The sequence below is a fragment of the Ambystoma mexicanum genome, chromosome 2p (assembly GCF_040938575.1).
Source record: "Ambystoma mexicanum isolate Mex_15411 chromosome 2p, UKY_AmexF1_1, whole genome shotgun sequence".
Classification (NCBI taxonomy): Eukaryota; Metazoa; Chordata; class Amphibia; order Caudata; family Ambystomatidae; genus Ambystoma; species Ambystoma mexicanum.
The window spans coordinates 816,348-843,817 of NC_090923.1; the positions used below are offsets into that span (position 1 = coordinate 816,348).

The 27,470-nt window shown below is 47.9% G+C and overlaps 1 protein-coding gene across 1 annotated transcript in view; it reads right to left on the reverse strand.

The window, feature by feature from the left end:
• Positions 1-12,597, reverse strand: part of LOC138566123 (zinc finger protein 850-like) — a 36,827-nt gene extending 24,230 nt beyond the window's left edge. The window contains exons 1-2 of the mRNA XM_069643123.1: positions 12,414-12,597; positions 8,994-9,032 (exon numbers count right to left, since the gene is read on the reverse strand). The gene's annotated coding sequence lies outside the window, so the exon portion shown is untranslated. The remainder of the gene's footprint in view (positions 1-8,993; positions 9,033-12,413) is intronic.
• Positions 12,598-27,470: the final 14,873 nt, after the last annotated feature.

Sequence of the window (27,470 nt, forward strand, 5' to 3'; positions counted from 1 at the left end):
TGTGTAATAAAATGTACCATATAATGCCCTGTAAAGCAAGTACCAAGTTGCATATTCAATAGAATGTTTAATATTTTGCGTTGTCAGAAAGAGTACGGATATGTAAATACATAGTGGCCACGACATCATGGAGATCGGACATTGATTGAATCTGCATCGACACACACAGAACCGAACCACAGGGAAGCATGTTAATAGTGTACACCCCGGAGAGCTTAAAAGCTAACAGTTAAACTGAGTGTGTTATGTTTATTTTGTTAGATTCACGCATAACGGTAAGATTACCTTGAATACACAACGCGTAGCCATGGAAACTATCCCACCCTCCCGTTGCCATGGGAGGGTGAGATGCGAGGCATACGGGCACTGGCTCCGAGGAGCCGGAGCACGAACCCTCGTTTGGTCGCCATGGCTACACATAAAAACCGAGAAGAGTAGCGTGTCCACGCAGCTCTCCCTCGGTTCGTGTAATGACAACAGAACTACGAGGGTAAGTGAAATGATCCTCGAAACTGTAATGCATGAACCAATTGCTGTTAATTCGCCGAATTGCTAAATATACACATGTCTCTAGGTTACTACATTTTACCTATGTATCAGAATATGGGTTACACGTGTTTAAGAATACACAGCGGCACAGACTGGGGAATGAGGTACGATGTCTCTGTTAATGTGAGTTCATTAAGATTGTGTAACAATGGATGACCAGTGTTAATTGCGGACCTAGTTTCTTTTGTTTGTCTATGGGCCTCATTACACTGTAGGCGGTGGACCAAGGTGCTAATAGCACCTTGGTCCATGCCGGTAAAATACCGGCACCGCCTTGGTGGAAAGGGGAATTAAAGCCCTATTCCAAGGTTGGCGGGGCGGTAATTCCCCCTTCCACCATTGCCCTTCCCCATTCCCATTTTTGCCTCATAGGGCATAATGGGAATGGGGAAGGTGCTAATTACGGTACCGCAAATTTGCGGTGCGTAATTAGCACCAAGGTCCCTTAGCGGGTTGGTTTTTAACGCCTGCCACCCATGTCATGCACTTCTCCTCCCCTTACCTCGGCACTTCCCCTTCCCCTGGAACTTTTCCCCCTTCCCTCTCCCATGCACTTGCGCAATCTCAATGTCACTGGGCCTAGTAAGATCGTTGCCTTGTCTCCCCCCTATGCCCCCATTGCCTTGTTGCGCTTTGAAACATTTGTGTATGGGCGCGCTATAAATAAAATATAAAACTGCTATTGCATGGGCCACCCCTTATGTAGTGGCAACATTCCATTATTGATGGATTATGGTGGCTTTTAAACGACTTGAGTCCATATTCGATAGACAATATGCCTTACAGTCACTACGCAATGACTTTTTGGGCATCTGTCAGGGAACCTCAGATCGCCTATTTTATATAGCTCATTTACGAGGATTTGTGGTGCAAACTAAGTGGCCTGAAGACGCCCAGCTATCCATATTCAATTAGAGGCTAAGAGAAGACTTAAAGAATGCACGTAGTACCGTTGTAGCCCCTCCTGATAATATGAATGACCTTGTCTCTCTCATGATCAGAATAGACCAGAGAACTAAATTATATAGGAAGGGCAAAAAAAAAAGATGGGAAGATAAAAAAACCAAACCCCCGATGGGAGAAAGGAAATCCTTCCTCAGCCGACCCCATGCAGCGAGGGAGTATTCAAGGTCTGATTACCATGGAAGAGAGCGAGGGAAAGGAAAAGAGAAAACAGAACATGTGTTATATTGCAGGGTCATTCCGTGTGAGTGTGCCCTAAAAAGCTCTCTTCAGCGGGAAACACCCTGACTCGTTCTTGAAGGGGAATGCCAGTATGCGTTGATGTGAAAGATATTCCCCACATTATCTTTGCCCTGTTACACCTAGTCAATCAGAACATGTGTTTATACACATGTCACTCTCATGGGAAAATCAAAGAAGGCATACGGTCACTGCTTTAATAGCTAGTGGGGCCACAGGGAATTTCATGGATATCATGATCCCCTTGATTCCCAAACCTCATACTGATATCCATGGGCAGCTCGCCCCTCATTTCCGGACCCATTACTCTCCAGACCCCTAGCTTACTTGTGACTGGTGCCACTTACCACGATGAATATATGGCGTTTGAAGCCGAGCCGCTCCACACTACCAGATAATTCTTGAATACCCTGGCTAAAGCATCACAACCCCCATATAGATTTGAAGAAACAAAATGCCTTAAATTCCAAGGCGATCAATGCCCCTTATCTTGATCACAAACTCAGCCTCCTTTCTTCTATACTGATAAAATGACTGTTAGGAGGAGCTTAGTGTCATCCATGTACATCTCCTCTCATGTATTGTTGATACCATGCTACCTGCATCATGTATCCTAGTTACCGTGGAACCTACTTGTTATCCTTCAGGAAAGGTTCCGGATCCTAGACAGTGAGAGTTGGAGGAGGAGGGAGAGAGGTGGACAAGGCAGTCCATGGCTGGGGCCTGTTTCTCCTGGATGAACCTATCTTTTGAATAAACCCTTCAACCCAAGTCATGTCTTTGGAGTGTATCCTTACAATTTAACATTGGCGACGAGGACTGCCCCAAGGAGTCACAGCCCCTGGCAAACAGCAGGAATTTATTAGCAGTTTGGAGTTCACCAGACGTGCAGGTGAACAGGAACAGTGTCGAACTGTGCTTTGCCATTCTCCTGTTCCACATCTGCATGTCACTGCAGTCCCGAGGAAGGGACCCTGGAGCGTGACAGCCGCAGTCTTTGTCGATGCTCTCGCTGCGGCCGCACATCAACACGCTCTTAGAATAAGGGACCCTAAAACATGGCTTCCATCTTTGGCCTGTTTCAATTTCCTGCTTCTCAGAGCGATGCAACAGTTTCTTAATGTTGAAGGGCACTTGTGATTAACAGAGCGATAGTTTGCGGCTGCGAACTCATGTGTGTGATGACATTGGTGGGTGCATGTATGGAAATTCTGATAATTTTTCTTTGCAGATTGGGGATGCGTCTCTAAGTACTTATAACTTTAAGGTGCTCTGCTCTTGAACAGAGTATTTGCTTGTATCTGAAGGTGATATTATACAGTCTTGAGCATGGCTAATGTACCAGCTCCGATATTCTTTCTTCCAACACCAGGCGAACCTAGAGTGCGTTGGACTGGAAGGAGGGATTTCATAAGTATGTGTTGGCAGTGTTTGGGCCTAACTTCTCCAATGAGCACAAAGAGGTGTTGCTCTTTCATTGTTTGGGTGCTTCAGGGCAGGAGGTATTGAAAAAAACTCACAGAACCTTCAGATATTCCTGAGGGGGACCTTATGAAAAAACATTAGCAAAATTGGATAAACATTATTGTCTTCAAGAGAACATAATACTGGAACGATACAAGTTTGCTACAAGGAGCCAGAAGAGTGGAGAGAGCATTTATGATTTTGTTACTGCCCTGAGGGGTTTGGCCGTTAAATGTAGATTTGACCATTGTCAAGACGAGCACTTAAGGGATCAGTTGATGATCAAGTGTTCTAATGACAATATCAGAAAGGAATTGTGGAAGGAAAGAAAACCTTCTCTAGACAGAGCAATTTAGATTGTGAAAACAGTAGAGCATACAGATAAATGCATAAGAGCACTTCAAGTTGACAAACCATCTCTTGATAAGCCCAAGTCAGATGACAATGAAGGAGCAATACAGAAGGTTTCCGAAGTGGTGCAGAGACATGGTGCAGGGCCTTCACCACACTCTACACAAATGTGCAGAAGGCCAGAGAGTCGTCAAGGTCCTACCCCCAGAGCGAGGGGCCCAACAATGGTCATCCATGAGGGTGACCAAAGGACCACCCAGCGAGACTAATGATTTTAGGAGTGTTAGAGACTCTGGTTGCTCCATGGTTCCTCCAGGGAGGAGGTGTTTCAAGTGTGGGAGCCTGTCACATCTGGCATCTGATAAAGAGTGTTATGCAATTCACATTATATGTAATGACTGTGGGGTGAGAGGACACATTGCCAGGTTTTGTAGGAATTTCAATGCAAATACGGGTCAAGTACATGAAGTTAGTGTAGAATATGAAGATGACCCAGACGGTGATACTGGTAGAGAGGTTGTGTTTCAGTTAATGCCAATGATGGTAAGGTAAAGAAAAAGAAACCTTATGCCACTGTGATAATTGGAGGGGTACCAGTCTCGATGCTCATGGATAGTGGAGCGGATTACACTTTGATAAGTGTGTAAGTGTGGAGAGAAAAGTTTGGATGCTGTAATTTGTGGGAGAACATTGTGAGAGCGAATGCTTATGGAAATGTCCCCACAGAAATCATAGGATGTTTTGAGGCGGAGTTGCAGTTTAAAGACAGATGGTCGACAGGGACTGTCCATGTGGCCAATAGAGGTGGAGAACTTCTGTCTTGGAGTGATCAAGCAGAACTTAGAATACGACTTGAAGCAAGCCACCCTGATCAGGTGTTGGCGGTGGGGAGTGAGAGCACCACCACCACCATCATCATCACTGTGGGTGACACAAGAGTACAGACCAATTCCACATCTGATAAGTTAGGATGTTTGAAGGGGTTTGTGCATAAAATTCATTTAAGGAGAGATGCCATTCCAAAAATTGCCAAGCTGCGTACAATTCCTCTAGCTCTCAGAGAAGGTGTAGAGAAAGAATTGAAGAGGATGGAAAGAGAAGGAGTGATAGAGAAGATTGATTCTTCAGAGTGGGTTAGTCCTATAGTAGTAGTGTAAAAAAGTAATGGGCCTTTACGACTATGCATTGACCTCAGACATTTGAACAGATAGGTTTTCCCTTGCCCAGGATAGATGACCTTTTAGTGGGTGTGTCTGGTTCTAGGGTCTTCCCCATTCTTGACTTAAAATCTGCCTACCATCAGGTGGAGTTGCATCCCGACTCCAGGGAACTCACAGCATTCATTACACCAATTGGTATTTTCAGATGTGTGCGTATGCCATTCGGATTGGTTTCGGCAGCAAGTGTTTTTCAAAGCATAATGTACAAGTTACTAGGAAGCGAGAGAGGCGTCATGTGTTACCAAGACGATGTGCTTGTGTGTGGGAAAGATGAAATGGAACATGATAAGCGACTAGAGAGAGTTTTAAATATACTTAAAGAAGCAGGTCTCACGGTGTCTTTGGAGAAATGCACTTTCAAAGCTGACAAAGTAGTGTATCTTGGCCACAAAATCACAGGGGAAGGGGTCAAACCCAAAGAGCAAGCCATAGAAGCCATTTGTAGGATGGAAGCGCCCAAATCTAAAGGAGATGTTTTGTCTTTTCTTGGCCTAGTTGAATTTTATGGCAAGTTTATTAGAGGCCTGTCTGATATGTCAAGAAATATGAGAATGTTGACTCGCAAGGGTATTCCACTCCAGAATCTAAACAAGAGTTTCTCCAACAAGACATGTCCAGTACCGAAGAACAAGGGTTACTTTATCATGAACAATGGTTATGGTTAACCACCCGATGTATTTTGATGTGTGTTTTACTTTTGTGTTCTTTGGATATGGCGGGGTCAGTGTTGAAGCCCTCCTCTGGCACCCGAGTGTCTGGGGTGGACAGGATGTGCGGGAGGTGCCCGAAACTCCCTGTGCTTAGTCTCCTAGGAGACCTGAATGCACTCTGGTGTGATTGGCTGGCTGACAGTCCGGCAAGGACAGCCCTCCTACTGGGTGAGTGACAGCCAGGCTGAATGAATGGGAGAAAACTGTTTAAAAGGCGAGTCTCCAGGACTGGAAGGCAGAGTCAACCATTGGAACGAAAGAATCGAAGACGAGCTGAAGGAAGACAACTGCTGCAACTCCTGGACCTTTGGTTTGCCCGGTGAAGCCCTGCTGCAGGTCCGAATTGCCTGAAACGCCATCGACAGAGAAGCTCCTTCAAGGACAATTTCTTCCTTTGAGCTGGTGGGAACAACCAACTCGTAAGCCACCTGGACACCGTCTCCATACTGGCCGAATTTTCATCAGAGTGCTGTTGAAAACCGGATAGCCAGTGAGAAGGATACCAGTTTAGTGACTTTAAAGGCACTCGCACCTTAAAACCGACGCTTAGCCAAGCCTGTGGCCTCTTCCCTGGGCAGTGCAGGAACCTCGCGACAGCATCCTTGTCCCCACGACTGAAGCTCAGGAACAGCGAGATCGGCAAGAATAACTGCCTTAGCTACAGCTTTTCTTCATATTAAGGTACTGTGCAAACGCGGTGTGGAAATCCTTTCTGCCGCAGTGAAAGTTTGAGAAACTTTCCTAACTTTGGGGCCTTGTTTGCTCCTAAACCGACATAACTCTTTTTCTGGCAAACTACTTCCTCGAACATTGGCAAAGACTTAACCGTTTACTACCAGAACCGTGCTATCCTATCCAATATTCTGAACCACTGGGGTCATTTCAAGGTTGGAAGTAGCCATGCTGCTATTAGTGGCATGGCTACCCCTTTACCGGGTAACAGGTCCGGGTTCCTCGAATGAGGAATTACCAGGCCATTCCAACCTTGGAGGACCCGTTAATTCCTCTTTTAAGGAATCCGGACACGGTACCTCCCCATTCCCATTCAAGCCCCCATAGGGCTCAATGGGAATGGGGAGGGTGCCAACAACGGGCCCGTTAATAACAGGCCGGTTGTTAGCACCCTGGTCTGCTCGCGGGACCCGCTAAGGGTGCCTGGTCACCCTTACCGGGTCTCGTGAGCTCTACCGGCCCCGTTAAACCCCTACCGACAACCTTGTAATGACCCCCATTGACTTTGGCCCAGGCCTATTGAATTGCTGGTTGTAGTGAAGTGAAACTATTCGCCCAGCCTATGGAAGTCATTGTGCTTTAAATACTTTTAACCCCATCTTTCTACACCTTTTGAAAGTAACTCAAGGGCCATTTTGCTCCCACTTCAAGGGAGCTTAACTTGTTCAGAGATGTAGTTGTTGTGTACAGTAGTGTATTAGATTGTGATATTGAGCTGCTTCCCTACTAGTGGAATGTTTTCCAAATGACGGTGTAAATAAATGTATATTCTTGTACCAAGAAACCCTGAATAGTGTTTGTTTTAACTACTATGATTGCAAGTCCTTTGTGCAACATCTTGTACTGCTCACATTACTCTTGAGATAAGTCTGGCTGCTCAGCCACTGCTACCACATAACTGTGTAGTACAGGCTTGTACCAAAGGGTACTGCATGTAATTCTGCCTAACAACCATTAAGAAAGATACCATAGATTGCGTTCAAGGGTGTGGGGTATGTGCCCATTCCAAAACAGTTTGAAACAAACCTATGGGGTTACTTCATCCCTTACAGATTCCTGAAGACCCTTGGCAGACCTGCACTATGGATTTTATAACAGATCTAATGAAATAAAACAGATGCACCGTCATCATGACCATGTTAAGATTCCTTCACCAAGACGGCTCACTTTGTCGCATTAAAAAACATACCGTCAGCTCCTACGTTGGCTCTGTTTTTTTCTAAATAGCCATATACACGAGTACCTCACAACATCATAACTGATAGAGGAACTCCATTTGTATCGTATTCTGGAAGGCTCTAGGTAAAAAGAGTTGGTTATCCAACTTCATTACTCTGCTGCCTACCATCCCCAGAGCGAAGGTAAAAGCAAAAGAGCAAATCAAACGGTGGCTCAATACCTCTGGTGTTTCGTTACGGATTATGAAAAAGAATGGACCTGATTATTGGCCCTTGCTGAATTCACCTATGATTCGTTTCATACTTCCATTCAGTACACCACTTTTCATGAAAACTCGGGCAACCATCCCATGTCCATTCCGATATCTCTTCCAACAAACAGTTTAGTACCAGCAGTTCAGGATCATGTTTCTCTTATGCATCAGAGAGCGACTCTCTTGCTCAGTTCACTATAAAGACTGTTCCCTTCCTCAGCATCATGCTCTTGCAATGGTCTTACTTCCCTGGGAGAACAACACCTCCAACCTGCTAATCCCGACTCATAGGTATAAACTTGCTAGGTATTTAGGATCCTATTAATTTGGTCTTAGCACGGTTTCTACTTCTCGATGGTGTATTTCAAGCAATCTTAGATTTACTGGCGAGGTTGCACAGATAGCAGGTACCTACTTTTCTGTTACTTAAGGGGATACCTGTTGTCATACAATTTTCACTCTATTAATCCCCGTTTTTGTTCTCATCCGCTTTAGTTTCCTATTCCACATTGAATTCAAGGGAATGGGGCGTGTCACATAGCAACTCCTGTCTACGGGGAGGGAGGGTCAACTGGGGGTGACCTTAAGGGTCCTGGAAGATTCTTCCCTGTGCATTGGGGCTGTGCCGTCTCCAGAACTCCTGAGAATATTCTCACCTGCCTCGATCGTCCAAGTACCTGACATTAGGCCTGTAAACCAGCCTCATACCCGCTATTATTGGAATAGGTCCTATGCCTGTACCTGGGTAGATGTCCTACAGCTATACTACAGTCCGTACACATGCCTTGCACCTGCTATTATTAGGCTGGGTCCTGTGCCTATGCTAGAACACAAATACCTGCACTGCGGAACGCCAATGGTGTCCAGCACAGATGAGGGAGTCAGGGGACTTCCATGCAGCTGGTTGTGATTGCTGCAGGTCAGCTTATTAAGGAGCAGGTATTAACAGGTGTGAAGAGGTCCGGGGAAAAGAGATTCTTGGATTTCTACATTTCCTTTGATTGGATCGAAAGACAAATGTGGCTGCATAGGCCCCCAAAATAGGTCGAAGAGGGTTACAACATGACTTTTTAAAAACTGTTCATGGATAGCCTCATCCAAACGCTCTGTGGCGGCGCTGGGAATGCTCGCTATCCATCTTTGCTCCACGCAACATGTGGCCATTTGCAAAAGATTTTCCAGGGCCAATTTTGGTTCCTAGTCTACCCCTGGGAACGAGCGGAGGGAAAAAAAAGTAACGAGAGGGAACGGGTACACAGGTCAGTAGACGGAAGCAGAGAGGCATACATATATTACATTAGTTATTTATGTTTTGTAGCCTTTTCTCCTTACCTTTTGCTGAACATGACCAAACACCTAATGTATTGCTGTCTGGAGAAAGAAAAGATTATAAGAGTTACATAAATGAAACTCTCCACACAGTCATCACATTTAATTGAAAAGAGGTCGCTGACGATTCACCCCGTCACTTGCTCCGAACCTCCCGCCAAGACCGGCCTACATTTCAGAATAAAACCTGAGATTCCTGCAGCGATGTGCGCACACGTTGCAGCACCTGTGGGTACCATAAACTCTGCCCTCATCACTACCCTAGCTAGAAAGGGGGAGATTATATATAAATAATTACATACACACAATGAAATAATGCAGCAAAAGTAATTTAACACACTGTTGTAGCTTTTTCCTCCTAGCTCTTGAATGCAGGAATCTAAGTTCCAGAATGCAAAGCAATGCCAGTTAAAAAATGACCATTATATTTTGCAGATGTGCTCTCAACAGGTAGAGCTCCATTACAAAGGATATAGTGGTGCCCATGTCTGCTTCGCTATCCCAGGCAGCCTGATTGCTTACAGGTAGTGTGAAGAAAAAGTTACATTCTGCATAAATGCAAACCCTCCTTTGTGGGGTTCAAAATAGGAACGAATAAAGGTATTGAAGGACAGTTTAAATGCTTTTGCCTTGAAACAAGGCACAGACTTGGGCATACATCAATTATGATACAAAATAGCTAATGGCGCCCCAAGTTCTTATCTATGGCCATAAACAATGCTGTTAAATGTTTAAAGGTCCCCGTGGGAGACCTGTGAACTTTGCTGCCCCTCCATAGACATCTTCTAATCACTGTCAAAGGAAGACAGCCACGCATTGCATTACAGCCTTGAAAACCATGAAGCTTTCATGCTCTTTCCCAGAGACCTGGAGGGGGCATGAAAACCCAGAGGCTCCGGGCAAAGCCGAAAGCTAGGCAGCGCCCCGCCCCCCCACCAGCATCACCGGCCCCCATCCCATGCACAGGTGAAAGGCTTAATATAAGGCTAGGCAGCCCCCTCCCCGCCGCACCAGCATCACCCCCCCTCCATCCCATGCACAGGTGAAAGGCTTAATGTAAGGCTAGGCAGCCCCCTCCCCCCCCACCAGCATCACCCCCCCTCCATCCCATGCACAGGTGAAAGGCTTAATGTAAGGCTAGGCAGCCCCCTCCCCACCAGCATCACCCCACCCCCCCCAGGCCATGCACAGGAGAAAGGCTTAATGGAAGGTTAGGCAGCCCCCCCCCCCCCCGCCCCACCAGCATCACCCCACCTCCATCCCATGCACAGGTGAAAGGCTTAATGTGAGGCTAGGCAGCCCCCTCCCCACCCCACCAGCATCACCCCCCCTCCATCCCATGCACAGGTGAAAGGCTCAATGTAAGGCTAGGCAGCCCCCTCCCGACCCCCACTACCATAACCCGCCCTCCATCCCATGCACAGGAGAAAGGCTTAATGGAAGGGTAGGTAGCCGCCCCCCCCCCCCGCATCACCCCCCCTATCCTATACACAGCAGACAGTGAGGGTGTCCCGGGAACGCGACCCCCACCGCTCAGAGCCTCCCAGAGTGACTGAGGATGGCTGAGCTGTCAGTCCTGCTTTGTGGCACCTACCACACTACCACCCTCTTACCACACAGCCCCACATGTGGCAACCCCCCTCCACAGAATGCGCCCCGTCTCCTTGCCCTTCTTTGGAGAGGCTCCACTTCAGGCTCCTGTCGCCAAAGAGGCCTTCTTGCTCTGGGTCCATTCGGCGTGTGCCTCCTCCACTTGCAGCCCTTCCATGCCCACTTCCATCTGGCGGGTGTAGAAGGCACCCGAGCAGCCCGTCGGAGCTGGAATGGGTCATAGACGTTTCTACAGATAACGATTTAATTGGCTCCTCAATGCCTGAGTTTTCATCGAGGTGAATGTTCACCCTCCCAGTGAGGCCCACCACTGGTGGAGGGCATACTGGGAGTGTCCAGGCCATTACTTTAACTAATCCACCCGAGGACGTGCTGCTTTCATCATTTTGGGCATGGATGATGATGAACTACCACTTGTGTGGGTCAGCACAGCGCAGGGTGTGGAGATCCTCGAGAGCAACCGATTGCAAAACGACCCAAAGGTGAGGGAAGCACCAAGGCTACACAATGTACGCGAAGTGGCTTCAAGTTTGCCACTCTACCCCTGGAACTTACAGCACTGGCACCGCCTTGGGCCCCAAAGAGCCCCACAGCAGTAATAGAAAACGTGGACATAGATGATCAGGCTAACTTGTGTGTTGGTAAAGTTGCAAGCCCCACCTCCATGGACAGACTCAAATAGGAATGGGGCGGCTGAATATGCACCCACTATACCCACCCACCTGGTTTGGCCGATGTGCATATTTTGCAAGCGGGGGGCACCTGGGGCGAGTGGGTGCAGATGTACAGCTGCAAGGGGGGGCACCTGGGGCGAGTGGGTGCAGATGTACAGCTGCAAGGGGAGGGCACCTGTGGCGAGTGGGTGCAGATGTACAGCTGCAAGGGGGGGCACCTGTGGCGAGTGGGTGCAGATGTACAGCTGCAAGGGGGGGCACCTGTGGAGAGTGGGTGCAGATGTACAGCTGCAAGGGGGGGCACCTGGGGCGAGTGGGTGCAGATGTACAGCTGCAAGGGGGGGCACCTGTGGAGAGTGGGTGCAGATGTAGAGCTGCAAGGGGGGGGCACCTGTGGCGAGTGGGTGAAGATGTAGAGCTGCAAGGGGGGGGCACCTGTGGCGAGTGGGTGCAGATGTAGAGCTGCAAGGGGGGGGGCACCTGTGGCGAGTGGGTGCAGATGTACAGCTGCAAGGGGGGGGGGCACCTGGGGCGAGTGGGTGTAGATGTACAGCTGCAAGGGGGGGCACCTGGGGCGAGTGGGTGCAGATGTAGAGCTGCAAGGGGGGGGCACCTGTGGCGAGTGGGTGCAGATGTACAGCTGCAAGGGGGGGGCACCTGGGGCGAGTGGGTGCAGATGTACAGCTGCAAGGGGGGGGGGGCACCTGTGGCGAGTGGGTGCAGATGTAGAGCTGCAAGGGGGGGGCACCTGTGGAGAGTGGGTGCAGATGTAGAGCTGCAAGGGGGGGGCACCTGGGGCGAGTGGGTGCAGATGTAGAGCTGCAAGGGGGGGGGGCACCTGTGGAGAGTGGGTGTAGTTTAGTCTTGGCCTAGCTTAAGAGGTCCTGCTCGATGCTCATGGAACGGAGGGGCGGGGGGGCATCCATTGGGGGCTCCCCCATGACCCTCTGCGAGTGTAGCCCCCCGCCCCCCATCATGTTCTGACTCACGCCCCTGTGGCATTGGCTCACGGGCCTGGAGACCAGGGAGAGGGGGCCCCCACAAGGCCCCACCCTCTGAGGCCTGGGGCCATGAGTTGGGCTCTGGATTCAGGCGCGCGGGGGGTGAGGAGTTTGGGGGGCTGGCTGCGTGTACTGACCTCGGTCCCCGGAAGTGCTGCCTTCTCCTCCTCCGCAGACTCGGGGCTCCTCCTCGCCGCTGCCGCTGCTGCTTCCCGCCTTCCCAGATCCAGGGGGTTCAGGCTCCCAGAGGCGATGCACATCCGCCCACTCTCCTCCAGCCCTGAGAACGCTCCCGTGCACCACAACCCGGAAGTCTCTCTCCTGCGCATGCTCAGTACTCAACAAGCGCCTGCGCATGCGACATGCACCTAACCCGAAGACTCTCGCCTGCGCATGCTCAGTACTCAGCAAGCGTCTGCGCATGCTCCATGCACCTAACCCAAGTCTCTATCCTGCGCATGCTCAGTACTCAGCAAGCGTCTGCGCATGCTCCATGCACCTAACCCGGAAGTCTCTCTCCTGCGCGTAACTGAAGGCACGTGATCAGAAAGTGGCTGCGCATGCTCAGTGCTCAGACATTTCTGCGCGTGCTCAGGATACTCCTGAGTGGCGCCTCAGGGGCAATTCAAGAAACACAACAATAATCCACAGGCAAATGTTCACTTCCCCATTGCTGCCAAGTTTCAGTGATTGAATGAATGAATAAACAAACAAATGAATGTGCTCTCAGAATCACTTAAAGGAATGGGCCTTTGCCATAGCTCTCAACCATTTGTGTCGCAAAGGCGGGTGAAAGCACCCGATTTTATTTTTGGCGGGTGAGAGGCCCATTGAAACGAATGGGCGTGCAGGAGGCTTGGCGGTGAGTCCGCTGGTTACAAGGTCTTATACCTGGAGGGGGCATACGAAATTAAGGACAGACACACCGAGTTGGATTGCACGTCTTACTTTATTGGCGTACATACAAATCTGATTCTCCTTTGCACCCCCTCCCCCTTACGTGCTACGTCTCACGTGACATGGTGTCGTTCTCTTAAGAGACACAAACACTCTAACATCACCCCGGACGAAATGTCCTTACAACGTTCTCAGCACTCTTCAACCAGGCGTGCTGGCTTCTTCACGGCTCGTTGGGCACGACTACTAGTGCCTTCTCCTGGATCCTCATCAGGCTTCTCTGTTCTCTTCATTCCTGGACGAGGGGAGAATCTTGGAGGTGTCCACAGTGTGTCTCGAGAATCTATTGACATTGGTTCAGGATCTGGAGGCTGAAGTCTCTCATTTTCTGTGGTTGTTGCAAGCTTGAATTTTGAGCTGTTCCGTGTTATTTGTCGTTCTTCTTTGTTCCTTTGATGGCCGTGACTTGTAGTGTCTGTGGGGCGAATCTTGACTTAGTCTTCTTAACTGTTGACTGTTGCACCAGTACCTCGTCTCCTAATTGAAAGTCCTTTGGACGCGCTCCTCGTCTTTCATCTGTTTGGATGCAGGCTCGTTCCTTCTTCTCTGCATCTCTCCATAGGATTTGTGGATCTGTTTCTGGTTTGTTTATCGGATAGTGTATGATTCGTGTGCGAACTTGGTACTTTACCATGAGTTCGGCCGGGGTCTTGTTTGTGGCTTCATGAGGCGTATTTCGATAATCTCGAAGCATCCTACATAAGGCTTGGTGTGGATCAACATTTTCCAGTCTGGCTCTTTGCAACATCTTTTTAATCGATGACATGAATCTCTCGGCTATCCCGTTCGCCTGGGGCCACAGGGGTGTTATCTTCTGGTGCTTGAACCCTAAGTACTTGGCGAATGTTGTGAAATCGTGGCCACAGAAGGGCGGGCCATTGTCTGACTTGATAACGTCCGGTATGCCCCATTCTCTACAAAACTTCACTGAAGATTGCTGCGACTTGTGCAAAGGCTGTGGATGATGATCTTTTTACAATTGGGAACCTTGAATGTTCATCCATGAATAAAAGTAGGTATTCCCCTGATTCTAGGGGACCATAAAAGTCTACCACCACTCTTTCCCATGGATGTTCTGGTATCTGTGTCGGCAGTAGGGGTACTGGTATTTCGGCTCTGGCCGTGCACTGGCACGCCATGCAATGCCTTACCCACCGGTCGACTAGGGCATCAAGGAAGGGGAACCACATATGGCAGCGTAGTTGACATTTGGTGTTGTCTGCTCCTCAGTGTCCCTCATGGGCTGTCTTAATTATTTCTGATCGCAGGGCCGCTGGGATTACTATTCTGCCCCCTCTGAGGAGTATGGGTTTGTCTTTTACAGCCAGCTCGGAGTGGATTCTTGCGAGCCTCTCCAGTTCGTCTCGGTTTGCCCCTGGATGCGTTGACAGCGATCTCTTGTAGTCTTTCCACTTGTTGTGTTCCGTGAGTTCAATCGCCAGGGCCATGGATGGATCAGCAGCTGTCGCAAGTGCGACGGTTACTAATGATAACCCTGGGGGTAGTGTGCTTTTGGTAACATAGCTTATATATTCCATGTCACCCTTTATAGCTTATATATTCCATTTCACGACATACAAACCTGTGTCTGCACTCCTCCCTTGAACCTTATGGATACTTGTGCCACCCCGCCTTTTCCTAGGGTGGCAACACCACGTACAATGCCGTCACCAAAGCCATCCTAAACTCACAGGCATGAGTCATACCTCACTCCCCCACATCGTGCTTGTCCGCATTTTTATTTTTCTTACCTATAGTCCTAATGCAATACCCAAAGTTAGCTGCCACTACCACTGCATTGTGCCTCTACTTATTATCACTTGTTAACAGTGCACATTGCCTAACTGTGTTAACAAATCACGCTTACAGCCCTTACCTATGTTAAATATGTTATGCATTCTTCTTCCTGCCTGATTATATACGTAATGGTCCTCAGAGTACCCCTACAATTGTACCTAGACTGACTATTTGCTCGCCTTCTGGCCACACGACCAATTTATAATAGTAGCATAATCCAACTGTATGTCGCCAAATGCCCTGACTACTAACCCTGCCAAACCTAGATGCCCTATCGCTGTGTGCATGTTAGTCACCTCTAGGTTTGCCAAATTTGGAGGCCTTTCTCTTCGCTGTCTGCATTTTAGCCACTGTCAGGAATGCCAAATCTAGACGTCTCTGTGTTATTCGCATGTTAGTCACCATTAGGATTGCAAAATCTAGATGCCTTCTTTTCACTGCTTGCATTTTAGCCACTATTAAGAATGCCATATCTAGCTGTCTTTTTGCTGCATGTATTTTAAATCACTGCTAGGTCTGCCAAAGTTAAATGCTTCCTATTGCGTATATCCTAGGCACAGATAAGACGGCCAAATCCAGATGCGCCTGCTGTGTACTTCTCAGTCAATGTTAGGATTGCCAAACTTTGAAGCCCTGTGCAGCGCACACCCTAGGCATTACTGGACTGCGAAACCCAGTAGCCCCTTCGCTTAATGCCACTGTCCACTATGTGCACCTCTAAGACCTACCTCTTATACGCACTTTACTCCCTCCTCTGGACCATACTAACTATTATCTTAACAATGGACCAGTTCAATACCACTCCATGTAACCTGCTAGAGAGAAACATCCCGCTCAGAGCTAGACTGCCCCGTCTATATGACCTTAAAAATAAAAGAACTATTCCTCTAGGGCCAGTCCTATCATGACTGCTCCCAACTGCAACTTGCCTACCCGATCTGCAGATAGACGACCCAAGATACAAATAGACCAACCGCAGGTCCAGAAGAAGCCTAACCTTCCCCCGCCTAGAATCACACAAGGGAAAACTATATCCTCCACCCTGCCAGGTGCCCTCATCAACGCTAGATCCCTCGTAGCACATAATACTGAAATTGCCGACATACTTGCCTCAGCTGACTTAGATCTTTTTGCGATCACTGAGACATGGCTCCATGATGCCACAAGTCCCGCACTCATGATTGCCATACCCGACAATTACAATATACTAAGAGTCGATCGCCCCAACTCCAGGGGAGGTGGCCTTGCTATAATTTCCAAAACTAAATTAGCGGCTAGATTCTGCCCTCACCCTGAAATCACATCCTGCGAACTTCTCTCGGCTAAAATTCCTATTTCAAACAACAGTATCCTAACGGTCCTCCAGTATACAGACCACCAGGCCCTTTGGGTAATTTTGAAGAAGACCTATCCAGCCTCCTCAGTAACATCATCAAAGACCCCACCCAGCTCCTTCTGCTAGGCGACTTTAATCTGGGCTTTAATGATGTTGAGGATAAACAGACCCATTCTATCCAATCTATCCTAACCGATCATGGCCTTACCCAAAAAGTCTTAGCCCCTACATACATGAAAGGTCGCACATTAGACTGGATAGCTAACAGAAACTGCACTACCACCATTTCTAATATACTACCTCAGACATGGACTGACCACCACCTCATCTGCTTCTCATCCACCATAGAGCCTCCTAAACCAGCCAACCTGGAAACAGCTCCACCTGTGCATACAAGAAGCAAAAGAGACATTACGGTTGAAAAAATAATTCCGCTTCTCCTACCAGATCTTAGAGCTAGTACTATTGATACTAATCCAAATACGCTAGTGGAGACATTTAACAATACTATGTCCAAAGCATTAGATGCCATTGCCCCTATCAAAGAATGCAAAAGTAAACGAAAGGCCCACCTTAACTCATGGTTTACCCCCTATCTTAAAAAATTACGAACCCAAAAACGTAAACTACAAGCCATTCGGAGGCACACACCCTCAATTGAGAATAAAACTCTACTTGACAATCTTGCCAAACATTACAAGAAGGAAATAATTCAAACTAAAAAAGATACATTCAACGAGAGAATCAGCAAAGCTAACTCCAATTCGAAAGAACTCTTTTCCATCCTTCGGGAAATGGAAAATCCGATCGCTCCCATTGACAACGTTCCCATGGACAAACAATGGTGCACGAGTATCCAAAATGCCTTAGCAAACAAAATTACAACTCTCCAATCTAAAATTGCTAAATAAAAACCCTACCTGAGTGCCACTGCAACCCAGACTACCCAATTGCCTGATACACCTAGAACAGTCACCCAATTCAACTGTGAACCATTCAGATTCACCAATATATCCATAGTGGAAACTGAAAAGGTGATATCTTCCCTGAAACCTTCCAATTGTCAAGGCGACAGCTGCCCTGCACAAGTCATTAAGGACGCAGCCAGAGACTTAGCACCCTTCATAGCTAAGCTAATTAACGCATCCTTTAGAACTAGCACTGTACCCACTAACCTAAAAGAATCTTGGGAACTGCCCCTCCTCAAAAAACAGACCCATGACCCAGCCATCCCTACTAATTACAGGCCCATCACTACGGTACTATTTCTCCTTAAAATCATCGACAGAGTAGCCTACCTCCAGATACAAAACTAGAGACGAACCAATTACTAGGATCGCGCCAATCTGCTTTCAGACCACTACACAGCACTGAAACGGCCCTAATCGCCCTTAAGACTCAAATCGACGAATTGAAGGATAAAGGCAACACAGCTATGCTCCTCCTCCTTGACTTATCGGCGGCCTTTGACCTGGTGGACCATGCAGTGTTATGCAACCACCTAGCCTCTGCCGCCTACTTCTCAAGTGAAGCGATAGCTTGGGTACAATCCTCCCTGGCCAACCGAACGATGAGAGTGTTCTCCCCTTCAGCCTCGGCGGACCCAATACATATCACCTGTGGTGTCCCACAAGGTTCATGTGTCTCCCCCACAATGTATAATATCTTCACTAAACCACTCTTCGACAAACTTGACAGACTGGGGATAACATACACCAACTATGCGAACGATACTCAGATCCTCATATCACTTTCTGGCAACTTTGTCGAAGATACAGCTCTAGTAAATAAGATTTATCTCCTCATTCAGGCATGGATGGCCTCACACGCCTCTGCCTGAACGATGACAAAACAGAGATACTGATCTTGGGCTTCGACTCCAACCTCAAAAAATTCAGTCCCAATTACCTTGCCTTCAATATTGATGACAATTTAATCAAAGTGGCAACTGAGGTAAAAACTCTAGGTTTCTACCTCGACGCTACACTTTCTCTCAAAAAACAAACCAATGCCCTCGCATCGTCGACGGCCTACACTTGCAAATTAATCAGGGCTTGCAGACCTTAACTCTCCAAATCCAACTGCATAACATTAGCCAACGCCCTAGTAATGTCAAAATTAGACTACTGCAACGCCCTCTACCCGGGGGCCCGCAAGTCTATCATAAACAAAATGCAAACACTACAAAATAATGCCCTTAGAGCAGCTCTGGACATACCTCGCAGAGCACACATATCCAATACTAGGAAAGAGCATCACTGGCTGAAAATTATCCTTAAAACACTATCCCTCACTCACAAAGAACTGAACAACAATGCCCCTCCATACATTTCGGATAAACCAAATAGAAAATCGTTCACATACCACACGAGAGCAGCTAACCACCTCTTGCTTGTAATTCCGAAATTTAGATTAAAAAAAACAGGCGGAGCCAGTTTCCCTGTAAAAGCTGCTTGCGCATGAAACGCCCTCCCCGCAGAGCTAATCTACCATACTCGAGCTTTAGACGCCACGTAAAAAAGTGGCTCTGGTCTAACGCCAACTAACTAACTCTCTTGGCCTGGACTCACCATTGGCTACCCACGGTGAATAACTACTTTGTCATTCCTGTTCCCTGACCTGACTTCCTCGTGGTATAGGAACCCCCCTCCTCCTGTACCCTTATACATGCCTGCTAAATTGTTAATAACATTTGTACTGTATCTTCTGTATGCACTATTGTATGTAACTAAGCTCAAGTATTCTTGTAACTGCTGCGCCCGGCTACCACTGGGTTTTGGTGCGCATTATCAAATAATAAACTAAACTAAACTAAATTAAACCCTGTCTTGGTGTCGGCTTTCCTGTAGGGTGTCTCGACAGATAGTCGGCTGGGTTGTGCTCACCCCCCGGACGATGTATTATGTGGTAGTCATATTCTTGTAGGCAGATGCCCCACCGTTCAATTCTGGGGGGCATCTTTGTTCGTGGGTTTCCAAACAATGACAATAGGGCTTGATGGTCCGTAATAAGGGTGAATCTTTTTCCTATAATGAAGTTGTGAAAATGTTCACATGCCCAGACTGCCGCCAGACTCACTTTTTCCGCCTGGGAGTACGCAGATTCGGGGGGCGCCAGCGCCCTGTGGCGTAGGCCACAACGTGCCTCGGGTGAGTGTCGATTCCGTCCCACTGGGCTTGCATCGACCACAATTTCAGTGTACTAGTCCGGGTAGAAGTAGGCCAGTTTCCTGGCTTCTGCTAGGGACTGCTTGATGGTGTCGAATGTGCATTTGGCATTCTGCCGTCCAGGCGAAGAGCATGTCATTCTGGAGAAGTTTTCGGAGAGGTTCAGTCTAGAATTATTGATTGATTGATTGGAAAAGCTGCCAGGAAAAGATCCTGGACATGGCGGGTCCATTGGTGAAAATTGGTGAAAATTATGGACCTGGCAGAACGGGCTAAGGACACCGGAGAAGAGGTGGACCCAGGAGTCCTAGCAAACTGGGCGCAAAGAGCCGTATGCCTTCTAGGCAACGCGAACTGCGCAATTTCTTCGGAGCGCAGAAGAGGCCTCCTGCTGAAAATAGACAAGAAACTAGGAGATCTGTCGTTTTATGAAGCAGGCGAGGCAGCGCAAGGCCTTTTATTCGGTGACACATTCGGCAAAGAAATGGGGAGGTTCGTGGGAACTTACGCCTCCCTAGAAAAGGCGCAAGCCTCGATGAAGAAAATCTTTCCTGAAACAGTTTTCAGTGGGACCGGTCGGTTCAGAGGCCGAGCGGCCGGTCGTTTCCAATCGTACAGAAGGCCTCAAGGAAATAGAAACAACTACTGGGAGAGCCGACAACCAGACTCATTCTTCCCACCATGAGGACGCTTCCCGAGAGGGAGGAGAGGCAGAGGACAGGGAAGAGGACACAACTTCCCCACAGGTGAGAGTTTCTGCATACCCACCAGTGGGAGGGAGAACAGCAATGTTCTGGGAAAGCTGGCGCTCGCTTTCCTTCAGACAGTACAAGGCATGCACATAGAGTTCATAGGGACCCCCTACCAAAGCTAAACACCCCACCCTCTCGTCACAACGCAGATAGAGAAAAAGCTATTATACGCAGAATTGCAGAAGCTAGCAGAGAAGCGAGCGATAGAGCGATGCGTCACACACCCAAAATTCGTGAGCAATATGTTCTTAGTCCATTGAAAGGACAAAGTAAGACCGGTAATAAATCTAAAGAGCATGAACAGATGGGTAGTTTACAACCATTTCAAGTTGGAAGGGACCCATCAGCTCAGGGATACACTCAGGCAAGACGACTGGCTAGTAAGGATAGACTTAAAAGATGCATACCTGACAGTACCAGTCCACAAGGAGTTTCGTCCCTTTCTGGCATTCGACTGGGACGGGCAATTATGGCAATTCGCCACAATGCCTTTTGGGCTGGCATCAGCGCCATGGGTGTTTACGAAGATCATGAATCTAGTAGCAGCAGCGATCAGGGAGAAGGGGATTTGTATGATCATATATCTGGACAATATCCTACTGATGGCCGGCTGCAAAGAAACACTCCTCCACCAAGCCGACTGGGTGGCGAAACTCCTGACGTCTCTAGGTTTCCTAGTGAACAAGGAGAAGTCGGAGATGATACCAACCAAGAGGATAGAATTCCTAGGATTCATGTTAGATACCTGAACGGCAACTCTAGAGCTTCCGGGCAGGAAGATAAGAGACATAAAGAGAGAATTGAGAGCATGCCTCAACGAAATAGTTATATCCCTCCGCACAGTGGCACGAGTGGTAGGCTTGTTAGCAGCCTCGATACAAGCAATCTTTCCGGGTCCGCTTCACTATCGAGCTCTGCAAAGGTTAAAAATAAGACATTTGCAGCAGGGCCTCCAGTATCACCACTTAGTACACATCGATCAAGAGTCCAGGACGGAGTTACAGTGGTGGCTGGCGAACATGGAAGCATGGAACGGAAGAGCCATTTTCGGCGACCACCCCGATCAGATAATAGAGTCGGATGAAAGCCGAGCAGGCTGGGGAGCCCGATGCAGGATCTCCAGACAGGGGGGAGGTGGAGCGCGGAAGAACTCCAGCTGCACATCAACTGTCTGGAACTATTAGCCGGTTTTTTTGCGATCAAGGCTTTTACCAAAGGGAGAGTGAACTCCTGTATTCTGCTGAAGATGGACAACATTTCAGCAGTCAAATACATAAATCATTTAGGTGGAACGAGATCCAGATTACTGGCAGAAAAAGGATTTTTGGCACACCTGCCTGGAATCAGGGATTTCAGTGGTAGCTGAGTACCTCCTGGGATCGCTGAATGTTATAGCGGACTGGAACTCCAGATACCTATCAGACTCCAGCGATTGGATGCTGGAGAAGAGCATATTCCGACAGCTGGAAGAACTGTGGGGACCGATTCACACAGATCTGTTTGCGTCCAGACTGAACGCACAGAAAGAGAGATTCTTCAGCTGGAGATAAGACCAGCGGCAGTGGGAGCGGATGCTTTCCTGCAGGACTGGAGAGAACAAGTACTCTACGCTTTCCCGCCATTTATAATAATTAGCAGGGTACTGGCGAAAGTACGCAGAGAGGCAGCGAGCCTCATAGTAGTAGCCCCGATCTGGAAATCGCAAGTGTGGTTTCCGACGCTCGTGGAGCTGTTAATAGACTGCCCGAGATTACTACCTCAAGAAGCAAGCCTGCTCACGGACCCAGCTGGGTCATATGACCCTCTGAGGGTGAAGGGGACACTGCCGCTGATGGCTTCCAGGATAGCAGGAGACGCTGGAATCTCCCAGGAATTTCGGCACAGGCTGCGAGCCTCATCGCCGAGTCTTGGGCACCCTCTACCAGAAGGAGCTACGATGCAGCTTTGAATAGGTGGGCGTCGTGGTGCAGAAGGAGAAATATTCATCCCGTTTCTGCCCCTCTAGTCGAAATAATACATTTCCTAGCAGAGCGGCTCCAAGACGGTAAAGCTTACAGGACTATAGGAGTGTATAGGTCTGCAATCTCAGCAGGACATCTGCCTATAGAAGGGGTTCCAGTGGGAGAAAACATAGCTGTGATAAGGCTCTTGAAAGGGATAAGATTTAGGAAACCCCCGCAACCAAAGTACGACACACTATGGGACATGTCTATAGTGTTAAGATTTCTGGCAGGCTGGCCGAACAATAGGTACCTGTCCCTGGCGCAGTTGTCTGGTAAGCTTGCTATGCTCCTGTGCATGATATCATGTAGGAGAGTAGCAGACGTTAAAGCATTAGAGATCAATCGGAAGACTTATGGCCCCGAGGGAGTGACATTCAACATAGCCAGGAGAACAAAGACAGATTCTGCTACTATCACTTACCCGTATATGCAAGAACATCCTAAGTGGTGCGGGGCATCATGTATTAAGGAATACGAGAACAGGACGGCGGAAGTGAGGCCAGCGGGAATAGCCCAACTATTAATAGCGCGCAGGAAACCACATAGAGGAGTAGCAACAGCCACTATAGCGAGATGGGTCAGAGACATCATGAATCTGGCAGGCATTGACAATTCAAATTCGGTGCACATTCAGTCAGAGGAGCTATGGCCTCGAAAGCAGTAGGGCAAGGCGCAGCATTACAAGACATCATGAAAGCAGCTGACTGGGCTAGCGATTCAACGTTCAGGACGTTTTATTTTAGACCAATAAATGCGATAGCAGAGACAGTGGCGCGAAGCTTTGAACAAGCTTAATGTTCGCCTCCGTCTTGACATAGAATGAAGATTCCCCCTGCTAATAGCGCAGGAAGTTCTTGATTCTATTAAAGACAAGGAGGCGAGCATTAAATTCCCGTCCCGAATACACAAATTAATGAAGTAAATGATGTAATGCATTGTTGATAATTAACATGACTATTTCTTCCAGAATAGGGTGTGTATTCCCCGCCCTAACATTCACAATTTTGTTTCTTCCTGGCATTAGGAGATGAGCAAAAGAACAGCTGAAGATCCTGATTAGATCAGTTATCTGGAACAAGCTCGCAAGTTCGAATGTGAGAGTCCAATCCAGCACAAAGCAGGAAGTTCAGAGCAAGTTGGACAGTTTTTACACAGTTAAGAAGGATTGCAGTTCAAGCAGTCAAAGAAGAGGAAGGACAGAGGAACAGGAAGGACTAGGTCACATGGCCAGAGACTGTGGGACTACAGGAATGATGGGACTTGAAGTTTCTTTGTAAAACAAAAACAAAATGTTAAATTTTAAAGGAAAGTTTTACAAAGTTTATATTTGTTGAGACTGCTGGAGAGTGAAAAATAAAGAAGATGAAAGCTTAATGCTCGCCTCCTTGTCTTTAATAGAATCAAGAGCTGCCTGCGCTATTAGCAGGGGGAATCTTCACTGTATGCACAGTGTTGACCAGGTTACATGAAAATGTGCACATTTGTATAAATAACACTAAAGTCATTCAGTAAAGTCACCCTGACGTGACTCCAGCAGCAGTGGCAGACTGGCAGTGGCACCTGATCACTTGCCAGTTGCCAGCCAGCCTGCCTGCATCTTGCTTGCTTCCAGCGATTGCCTTCAGAAAGGTAAGACAAAAGGTAGGACCCGGGTCGACTCATAAAAAAACAAGCATTGGCAATGCCAACAGTTTGGGTCTGTGTTACCTGCCAAATGCCTTATATTTCTACAATAGCCAAAACTATTGGCTTTGCCAATGTTTGTAACAGGACTCCAGAGAAGGACACACAGTGCGCATACATTGAGTGGCTGAAGCAGATTCGGTTTTATTACACCAATAGCGGGTTTATAGCTCGAAATGAAGCCATTAACTCTGGCATGACTGCTTTGAAAAAACACTGGCAGGCACTTCCAGCACCAAGTTTAATGTTAAGGCTGGATTAAAGTGAGCAAAACAAATTCCCACGAGGAGGTGTTTTGGATGGGGAGGGGTAGGAACTGGGTGGCAATGGCCATAGGGATTAGCATGACCAGTCAATGGATGAGCAAATAAACAAACCATGTCTCCCTCCTCATGTAGCATGTTTCCCTATCTGTACTCTAATGCTTTATTTTAAAGAAATGGATAGTTTCTAACAGGTATAATAGTGGCCCCAGTTCATAATTCTGAATGGCCCCCATTTCTGCATGGCTTAGTTGTAGCGCTACAATGCCTCACAGGCTTAAGTTTTCAGTTTTAACACGTGATTTAACACGTGCATGCTATCGTCATACCCATGCCCCTCCCTGTTTATGAGTAAACTGCAAAGTAATGGCATTTGTGTCTAGAAATGACTATTGTGTAAGGGTGCATCATGGCATTTATTTATTTATTTATTGCGCGTTTGTTAGGCGCTTATACAACAAGTAAATTGTGTTTCAAAGCACTCCCATGGCAACAGGGAGGCAACATGGGAATGAAAATCAATTAATACAGTGGAGGATAAAGACGGCCCTACTAGGCCTTGTGAGCATTCAGAACGAATGTTCTCCTGTGTATGAATCAGGATGCTTATTAGCATAAAGTCACTTCAGAGAAAGTATCCAGCCAGCCCCCATTTCCTCGGCAGCCTGAAATGAAGAGACAAGATGGTGCCAAAATCATAAAGATTCAATAAAGTATTTTTGTTGTTGTAACATACTATGTCCATGTCCCCTCTCTATGTTTATAATGTAGTGTGATGTGCCTTTTGGGCTTGTTTTGAAGGGACATTCAGCTTATTATTTTCTTCCAACCTGGCAACACTGATGTTGGAGAGGGATCAGTCTTGGAACGAGTAATAAAGATTACCCCTGCTAGCTGCGCAGGGAGTATTAATTCTATTAAAGACTAAGGAGGCGAGCATTAGGCTTCATCTTCATTTATTCTACTCTTCAGCAGTTCAACAAAAACACAATATAAAAAACTGTGAAAAGTGTTAGAACAAACTTTTCTCTTCTTTTTTTTTTTTTTTTTTCAACTACAACCCCCATGAGTCTCTGTAGTCCATGCTCCATCTACCAGTCACAACCCACTTCCTGTGCTTGGACTCCTCCTCTGCTTTTACTTGCTCTGACAGCTTCGCATGGAATTAACTTGTCCTCGCCAACGTAGCGAAGGTCCTCTAGAACTGTTAAACTCAGCCGCCGGTGCCTTCCGGACTTCTGTCGCTCCCGTCTGCTATCCCGCCTTCAGTTATTCTTCTGGTCTTCTCCTATGCGGATAAATAACAATAGGAGATATTAGGGTGGTGAGTACGAACGTGCTTGTTCATATAATGCACTGACAATTATACAAGTACCGAAAAAACATGGGTGGGAATTTAATGCTCGCCTCCTTAGTCTTTAATAGAATTAATACTCCCTGCGCAGCTAGCAGGGGTAATCTTTATTCTATGGCAAGACTGGAGGCGAGCATTATGCTTGTTCAAAGCTTCCCCATAACTGTATTAGCTAAACTCTCAGCTGGCTTAAAATAAAATTCTTTAAACGTTTGCTCACTCGACCAATCTGCGGCTAGCATTATCTCGCTGAAAGGCACTCCCGCTTTTCCGGCCGAGGAGGCCATTGCTCCCCTTACTGAATGAGCTCCATAAACACTCACATTCACACCAGCTGCTTGCATGATTTCTTTAACCCATCTGGCGATGGTGGCTGTCGTAACTGCTTGAAAAGGCTTTCTGCGCGCTATTAATAGCTGAGTGGTATGCGCTGCTCTGTTCTCAGCAGTTCTATTCTCGTACTCCTTAATACATCGTGCTACGCACCATTTTGAATTGTTCGGGAAATAAGGATAGTGCACTGTGGATGTTCCCGTCTTGGTCCTCCTTACAATAGAGAACGTAACGCCTTCTGGCCCGAAGGACCGTCTATTAATCTCTAGTGCTCTTACGTCCGATACTCTTTTGCAAGACACTAGACATAGCAACATAGCTAACTTTCCTGATAACTGCTTGCTCGACAGGAATCTATCCGTCGGCCAGCTAGATAGTAGGTGTAACACCGAAGCTACCTCCCATGTCGTCTTATACCTGGGCTCTGGAGGTACTCTGAATCTTGCACCTCTGATGATCCTCACCACCGCCGGATGTTCCCCGGCGGGGACGTTGTCTATCGGTATGTGACCGGCTGAAATTGCCGATCTGTATACTCCTATTGTGCGAAAGGCTTTCCCATTCTGCAATAGGCTCGCTAGAAAGTTTAGAATCTCCACTACAGGTGCAGAAACGGGATGAACACTTCTGTTCTTACACCAGCTCGTCCATTTTGCCCAAGCTGCGTCGTAGCTCCTCCTAGTGGATGGAGCCCAGGATTCCGCGATGAGCTGAGCAGCCTGATCCGAAATTCCCGGCAGCGCCCAACGCTTCCTGATATCCTGCACGCGACTAGCGGGAGTGTCCCTCTCACTCTCAGAGGATGACACGACCCCGCTGGGTCCGTGAGGAGTCCCACTCCTTCGGGGAGAATCCTGGGGACGTCCGTCACTAACTCCATTAAGGCGGGAAACCACACTTGAGACTTCCATAACTGTGCAATCAGTACCAACTCCGCCCTCTCCCTCCGACATTTCGCTAGTACTCTGCTCAACATCATGAAGGGAGGGAAGGCGTAGTGCGGCCCTCCTGACCACTCTTGCAGGAATGCATCCGTTCCCAGAGCTCCTGGGTCTAGCCTCTAACTGTAATAGCGGCTCTTCTGAGCATTGAGGCGGGATGCGAAGAGGTCTATCTGCAGCGGTCCCCATCTCGTGTTCAGCTTCTGAAACACCGCTGGGTCCAGTTTCCAATCGCTGGAGTCCGTCAGGTAGCGAGAGTTCCAATCCGCTACTGCGTTCAATGACCCCGGCAGGTACTCTGCCGTCACTGACGTCCCTGATTGTAGACAGAAATGCCACAGGTCTATTGCCAGCTCCGCTAACATCTTGGACCTCGTCCCACCTAGGTGGTTGATGTATCGCACTGCTGAAATGTTGTCCATCTTCAGCAGGACACAAGAACGCACTCTCTCTTTCGTAAAAAACTTGATCGCGAACGATCCTGCCAGAAGCTCCAGGCAGTTTATGTGCAGCCGGAGTTCCTCTTCGCTCCACTTGCCTCCGGTCTGCAGCTGACCGCATCTGGCTCCCCAGCCCTTTCGGCTGGCGTACGATTCTATGATTAGATC